The sequence below is a fragment of the Astyanax mexicanus genome, chromosome 13 (assembly GCF_023375975.1).
Source record: "Astyanax mexicanus isolate ESR-SI-001 chromosome 13, AstMex3_surface, whole genome shotgun sequence".
Taxonomy (NCBI): domain Eukaryota; kingdom Metazoa; phylum Chordata; class Actinopteri; order Characiformes; family Acestrorhamphidae; genus Astyanax; species Astyanax mexicanus.
In genome coordinates, this window is record NC_064420.1 from 36,374,090 (window position 1) to 36,382,500 (window position 8,411).

The following is an 8,411-nucleotide window of genomic DNA, read 5'->3' on the forward strand; positions in this document are numbered from 1 at the left end:
TAGACCCCCATATACATATGTGTCACTAAGGGGACCAGAAAAGTTTGAACAATGGGCCCCATCTGGGTTGTACCCTCCACATAGGGTGTAAATGGAACTACTTGATATTAAGGTGGGCTGTAATAATGTGTGGCCTAACTGGGTACCAGTTACAAAAAACCCACTCAGAGACCCTGCACACCTGGAGCCCATGCTGCACCAATTTGAGCCCCATATTTACACCATTAGAAACACATATTACATTTTAGTAAAACATAAATAAATACAGTTTACATATAAATATGATTCATACACATTTATATGGATATCTGTTTTCATAACAGGAAATATTCAAGTGTCGACCTACCCATCCCTACTTTCTGACTGCTTCTCTAGCACTGGGTGAACAGGGTCACAGTCATGGTAGGGGAGGTTCCCAGCTGCTGTGTGGGTCACTCATTGATGGGTTTCGAGGACATGCAGGCGCACTCTCTGTAAATATCCTCCAGTGGAGCTGGTGGGGATTACAGGGTGGGAGAAATTCTGCTTGACTGCTGGTGCCTTAAAAAGGAAGCAAAGCAAAAGCATCTGCAGGGAACAGATCAGAGAAACTGTAATTAATCCTAATAGCAGAGACCTTGCTAGAGGCCTGTGCTTAATACCACGCTGTAAAACACACTTTTAAAGTGACATGACAGCTAAACGTTCACACTGAGGGAGAGTCTACCAGAATTAGCCTTGGTTCATCTTTAAACTGAGGAGGAACAGTATGTTTTGTTGGTGAATTTTAAATGGCCGAATCCTTCTGTTTTCAGTCAGTTGCTTTTTATTCTGTCATACTCAGACAAGCATGATTACAGATCATAAGCAGTTTATGTGTATTATTAGCTCTTTTGTCATCCTCCTAAGTAGATTCATAAAACCAGCCAATCCTTTTTAAATAGTGCCTGAAATGATAATTCAATTAAACAGTGTGCTGAACAGGATGCACATAAAATTTTATGATTCTCTTTGTCTGCTTGTACCACTTGGCATCAGCCAACAGACTAACCAGCTGATATGATGATCAAAGACTATTCTCTGAGCTATACTGTCCTCTGGTGTTCAAGAGGAACATGGCATCTTTTTCACCTACACAACTGATGAAGATGGAAACTGGGGTCAAATCAAAATATCTGATTCTGATTCAGATTTTAAAATAATATTGCATAAAATCTATAATCTTTAGCAACATAATTTTATACTTTTGATTAAATTTGGATTTTATGATTTTAAATTGTATCTAAACAATTTAGTCACAGGTATTTTGCTGCTGTTACCAGTGAATTTGGAACACAATTCTCAATGTTTAGGATTTAATACTTAACTCAAATAAACAGTAGAAAGTCTAAAGCTGTGCTCAGAATGGTTCTCTCATTAATTAATTCACTATATAGAATATATAAAAAAAAATAAGAGAACACTTAAAATATTTTGAGTTTCTTTGATTTTACCAAATTAAAAACCTTTGGAATAAAATCAAGAGGAAGATGGATAATCACAAGCCATCAAACCAAGCTGAACTGCTTGGATTTTTGCACCATAAGTGGCATAAAATTATCCAAAAGCAGTGTGTAAGACTGGTGGAGGAGAACATGCCAAGATGCATGAAAACTTTGATTAAAAAACAGGATTATTCCACCAAATATTGATTTCTGAACTCTTAAACTTGTTTTCTTTGCAGTATTTATTTCTGTAAAAGAATGCAGATATGGTCTTAAGTAACTGAAACATTTTAGCTCTGGGAGTGTGTGGGATTCCCAAAGCTCGTTGTGGTGGGATTACCCAGAATTCTTTACTGTCTCTTTGAGTGGAAAAACAGTGTTTTAAAAACACTAATCTAGGTGACAAACATGAGGTTGTGTTTCAACTGTGATCAATTATACTGACTATTTTTTAAATATGAATTCAGTTTAGATAAGTGTAAAAAGTAAAAAAAAAATGTTTAAAAAAAAGTGGTTACAATGGACACTTTAATCCCACAATGCAATGCGAGGCAAAAAGGGAGAAGCTACTATTGTCTGGAACAAAATTAAAATAATAGAATTCTACACCTACAGTGAGATATGTCGTGACTGTTCCTTTTCCTGTACGTACAAAACAGGTTACTACATTAATATATAGTACTATCCTAGAAGACCCACACTTTTACATTTAGTATATATCTTACAGTATTAGTGTGAAGTACACAATTTATACATTAGACTAACAATAAGCACCTAAAAAAAAGTACTCATCCTTGCGAACAATCTTGCTAAATGTGATCAAGCGAGTAAAAGTGAGGGGGGTACAAGGCAAAAATCCATGAGAAAACAGAAAATAGCAAAGAGACACAGTTCACTTCTCCAGTTATAAAGTCTCAGGACTTCATAATTATCATAATTAGAACTGGTGAGACAGGTCATGAATTGTAATTATGAAATATGAGCTCAAACACTTAACAACCATGGGCAGCTCCAAGCAACTGACTGGAAATTAAGCTGATTGATGCCCACAAAGCAGAGGAAGGCTATAAAAGCCATCAAATAGCTTGCAGCTTGCAATTTCCCCTGTCTGAAATGTAATTAGGTAATTCCAGATCCAATATTGACTGATTATATCAGTCTCAATTCGTTTTATCATTTATTTAAAAAAAAAGCTCATTTCTAAAAAAATATTGGCATAATTTAGTCTTTTTTTGAAGAAGAAAAAAATCAACACCAGCCTTTTTTATTTTTGCAAATAAACCCATTATACTGTAGATAATTCAACAGAAAACTCATTCATAGGGTTAAGTTCCAGGGCCTCCAGCTTTAGTCACAGTGTGTGTGTAGCTGTTGGTATTAGAGCTAAATGAACAGTGACAGTGCAGAATACCTGTGACTGACATGACTTCCTATATCCCTAAAGGTTTAAGGCACATCTGAGTATGCTGTCCATTTTCGAATGTCTGAATTGGAACACTGCATTCTGGGTCTGAAATGTAAGAAATGCTGATTACTCTTATATGATTCTGATGCAGGAAGGTATGGAAGCCCATTTCTGCCACCTAAAAAAAGTTGCCTCTGTTTGAGATACTAAGTCATTATTGAGATACTATCTCATTATTTTGAGATATTAAGTCATTTTTTAGATACTACAGAAGTTGGACAATGAACGTGAAACACCTGTCATTTTAGTGTGGGAGGTTTCACAGCTAAATTGGAGCAGCCTGGTGGCCAATCTTCATTAATTGCACATTGCACCAGTAAGAGCAGAGTGTGAAGGTTCAATTAGCAGGGTAAGAGAACAGTTTTACTCAAAATACTGCAATGGACACAACATTATGGGTGACATACCAGAGTTCAAAAGAGGACAAATTGTTGGTGCACGTCTTGCTGGCGCATCTGTGAACAAAACTGCGAGTCTTTGTGATGTATCAAGAGCCACAGTATCCAGGGTAATGTCAGCGTACCACCAAGAAGTACCAACCACATCCAACAGGATTAACTGTGGACGCAAGAGGAAGCTGTCTGAAAGGGATGTTCGAGCGGCTAAACCGGATTGTATTCAAAAAACATAAAACCACGTCTGCCTAAATCACGGCAGAATTCAACGTGTACCTCAACTCTCCTAGTTCCACCAGAACTGTCCGTCAGGACAATAAATTATTGTGGTCTAAAACCAGGTGTTTCAGTTTCATTATCCAACCCCTGTATACCATTATTTTCAGATACTATCTCATTATTCTGTGATAGACTTGCTATCTCAAAATGATAACTTAGTATCTCAAAATGACTTTGTATTTTAAAATAAGGACTAAATATTTACTTACTTTCCTCAAAATAATGTGCTGGATTTTCTTTTTTTATTTTAGGTGTCAGGAACGGGCTTCCGTTGGAAAGCACCCAGTTTTATCTGAATCTTTGTTTAGTAATCTAGCCTTTAGTTTTATTATGCTTAACTGCTAACTTCTAATAACAGAACAGCTAAATATAATATTACTGCATATCTAACAGTTAGCTGATTTTATATATATTTTTATTTGGATGTAAAGACTTTGATCTATAAAGTGATATATAAAATCACTTTTTCTTACATTCAGAGACAGGGATTGTAAAAATCATAGCTAATTAATTACTCCTGTCTGAAATGTAAGGAATGCTAGCTACATGACTACTTAAGATGGTATTTTAAGGAGGAAAGGCTGTCTGTCTACCTATCTATCAGCTGAATGTGAACCAGAATTAACCAAAATCTATCTACATTATATCCGCTTTCTTTTTTTCATGTTTAAGTGTCTTCTTTTGAATCATTATCTATTTATCTGGCTATTTCTTTAATATCCCATTCTCTTGTCTATGTTTCTATAAGTGCAACATAAAAAAGAGGCAAAACACAAAATAAGAGAAAAATATCTAAAGTTTATTAAAGCTTTAAACTATTAGACTAATAAAATGTAATGCAAAGAGGAAATTGAAAACACGTACATGAACATGTCAAAAATATAATAAAAATCTATCTATTCTATTTTATCTGTTCTATCTATCTGTTCTATGTATCGATTGATCTATCTATTCTATTTATCTGTTCTTACTGTTCTATCTATCTATCGTTCTATCTATTCTATTTTATCTGTTCTATCTATCTGTTCTATGTATCGATTGATCTATCTATTCTATTTATCTGTTCTTACTGATCTATCTATCTATCGTTCTATCTATTCTATTTTATCTGTTCTATCTATCTATTTGTTCTAACTGCTCTATCTATCTATTTTATCTGTTCTATCTATCTGTACTATTTGTTCTATCTATCTATCAACTTTTCTACCTATCAACTGTTCTATCTATCTATCTATCTATCTATCTATCTATCTATCTATCTATCTATCTATCTATCTATCTATCTACCGTTCTATCTACTGATCTATCTATCTATTTTATCTGTTCTACCTATTTGTTCTATCTATCTATCTTATTTGTTCTAACTGTTACATCTATTTGTTCTTACTGTTCTATCTATCTATTTTATCTGTTCTATTTATCTGTTCTAACTGTTCTATCTATCTATCTATCTTTTTTATTTGTTCTATCTTTCTGTTTTAACTGTTCTATCTACAGTGAGTCCAAGAAGTATTTGATCCCTTGCTGATTTTCTTCGTTGGCCCACTAATAAAGACATGATCATTCTATACTTTTAATGGTAGATGTATTCTTACATGGAGAGACAGAATATTAAAAAGAAAATCCAGAAAATAAATCTAAGGAATATATATTAATTGATTTGTATTTCATGGAGTGAAATAAGTATTTGATCCCTTAGTATTCATTAGCAGTTCTGGCTATTACAGACCAGTTAGACACTCCCAATCAACTTGTTACCTGACCTGAAGCCACCTGTTCTCACTAATCACTTGTGTGAAAAACACCTGTCCACAGAATCAGACAGATCACACAGATTTCAAGTCTCCAACATGGGTAAAACCAAAGAGCTGTCACAGGACCTCAGAGTCAGAATTGTTGACCTTCACAAAGCTGGAATGGGCTACAAAAAGATTAGTAAGGTGTTGGATGTGAAAGTAACAACTATTGGTGCAATTATCAGAAAGTTTAAAGAGTATAACATGACAATCAACAGACCTCGGCCCGGTGCTCCAAAGAAGATTTCGCATCGTGGGGTGGCAATGATGCTGAGAACGGTCAGAAATCGTCCTGCAACCACTCGGCAGGAGTTAGCAAATGACCTGAAGGCAGCTGGGACCACAGTTTGCAAGGAAACAATTGGCAACACTTTGCGCAACAATGGATTCACATCCTGCAGTGCCCGAAAGGTACCCCTGCTGAAGAGAGCACATGTGGAGGCGCGCCTCAAGTATGCCAATGATCATTTGAAAGATGAACCAAGTTATTGGGAGAAGGTTTTGTGGTCAGACGAGACCAAAATTGAACTTTTTGGCCTCAACTCCACCCGCCATGTGTGGAGGAAGAAAAATGCTGCCTATGACCCCAAGAACACTGTGCCCACCGTCAAGCATGGAGGTGGAAGCATGTTTTGGGGGTGTTTCTCTGCCAAGGGTACAGGGCTACTTCACCGCATCACTGGGAAGATGGATGGAGCCATGTACCGCACAATCCTGAGGGACAACCTCCTCCCCTCTGCCAGGGATCTGAAAATGGGCCGTGGTTGGGTCTTCCAACATGATAACGACCCTAAACATACAGCAAAGGATTGGCTCAAGAAAAATCACATTAAGGTCATGGAGTGGCCCAGCCAGTCGCCAGACCTCAATCCGATCGAAAATCTATGGAGGGAGCTGAAGGTCAGAGTTGCCAAGCGACAGCCCACCAACCTTCATGATTTAGAGAGGATCTGCAAAGAAGAGTGGGCCAAAATTCCCCCTGGTGTGTGTGCTAAACTTGTGGTTAACTACAACAAACGTCTCACCGCTGTGCTTGCAAACAAAGGCTTTGCCACTAAGTATTGAGTGTGTTTGGCAAGAGGGATCAAATACTTATTTTCCTCATTGAAATACAAATTAATTAAAATATATTCTTTAAAATTATATTCTGGATTTTTGTCTTGATATTCTGTCTCTCCATGTTAGAATATATCTACCATTAAAAGTGCAGAAGGATAGTGTCTTTACTCAGTGTATCTATCTATCTATCTGATCTGTTCTATCTATCTATCTTATCTGTTCTATCTATCTATTTGTTCTAACTGTTATATCTATTTGTTATAACTGTTCTGTCTATCTTTGTATCATTCTATCTATTTTATCTATATGTTCTAACTGCTCTATCTATTTTATTTGTTCTATCTATCTATCTGTTTTAACTATTCTATCTATTTGTTCTAACTGTTCTATATATCTATCTATCTGTTCTAACTGTTCTATCTATCTATCTATTTTATTTGTTCTATCTATCAATCTGTTTTAACTGTTCTATCTATTTGTTCTAACTGTTCTATCTATTTATCTATCTATCTATTTGATCTGTTCTACCTATCTGTTCTATCTATCTATTTGTTCTGTTCTATCTACCTATCTATCTATCTTTGTTCTAACTGTTCTATCTATCTATCTATCTATCTATCTATCTATCTATTTGATTTGTTCTATCTATCTATCTTATCTGTTCTATCTATCTATTTGTTCTAACTGTTCTATCTATCTATCTATTTATTCATCTATCTATCTGTTCTAACTGTTCTATCTATCTATCTATTTTATTTGTTCTATCTATCAATCTGTTTTAACTGTTCTATCTATTTGTTCTAACTGTTCTATCTATCTATCTATCTGATCTGTTATATCTATCTATCTAATCTGTTCTATATATCTATATATATCTATTTGTTCTAACTGTTCTATCTATTTTATCTGTTCTATCTATCTATCTATTTTATTTGTTCTATCTATCTGTTTTAACTGTTCTATCTATTTGTTCTAACTGTTCTATCTATCTATCTATTTGATCTGTTCTATCTATCTATGTTCTAACTGTTGTATCTATTTGATCTGTTCTATCTATCTATCTATTTATCTATTTGTTCTAACTGTTATATTTATTTTATCTGTTCTATCTATCTCTATATATATGTATCTATATATCTATCTATCTCTGTCTATCTATCTATATCTATCTATGAATTTATTCTATCTATTTTATCTGTTCTATCTATCTGTTCTAACTGTTCTATCTATCTATCTATCTATCTATTTTATTTGTGCTATCTATGTTTTAACTGTTCTATCTATTTATCTATCTATCTATTTGATCTGTTCTATCTATCTGTTCTATCTATCTATATATCTATCTATTTGTTCTAACTGTTCTATCTATCTATCTATCTATCTATCTATCTATCTATCTATCTATCTATCTATCTATCCGTTTGACCTCCTTTAAGCCCTATCTAAAAATGGGTTATCTTAATTCCTATTACTTTTGTACTTCATTATTGTAAGTCGCTTTGGACAAAAGCGTCTGCCAAATGTAATGTAATGTAATCTATCTATCTGTTTTAACTGTTCTATCTATCTGTTCTAACTGTTCTATCTATTTATCTATTTGTTCTAACTGTTATATCTATTTTATCTGTTCTATCTATCTATCTATTTGTTCTAACTGTTCTATCTATCTATCTATCTATCTATCTATCTATCTATCTATCTATATCTATATATATGTATCTATATATCTATCTATATCTATTTATCTATATCTATATATATCTCTATCTATCTATCTATCTCTATGTATTTATTCTGTCTATCTATCTATCTGTTTTAACTGTTCTATCTATTTGTTCTATCTGTCTATCTAACTGTTCTATTTATATATCTATCTATCTAAGTGTTCTATCTAACTATTCTATCTATCTATCTATCTATCTATCTATCTATCTGTTCTATCTATCTGTTCTAT

The 8,411-nt window shown here is 34.1% G+C and overlaps 1 long non-coding RNA gene across 1 annotated transcript; it reads right to left on the bottom strand.

Moving 5' to 3' along the window:
- Positions 1 to 280: 280 nt before the first annotated feature.
- LOC111189403 (uncharacterized) lies at positions 281 to 4,395 on the bottom strand. Its single transcript, XR_002648748.2, has 2 exons — positions 2,875 to 4,395; positions 281 to 567 (listed from the first exon to the last, which is right to left on the bottom strand). It is a non-coding gene; the product is annotated as an uncharacterized LOC111189403 (long non-coding RNA).
- Between the last annotated feature and the right edge of the window lie 4,016 nt (positions 4,396 to 8,411).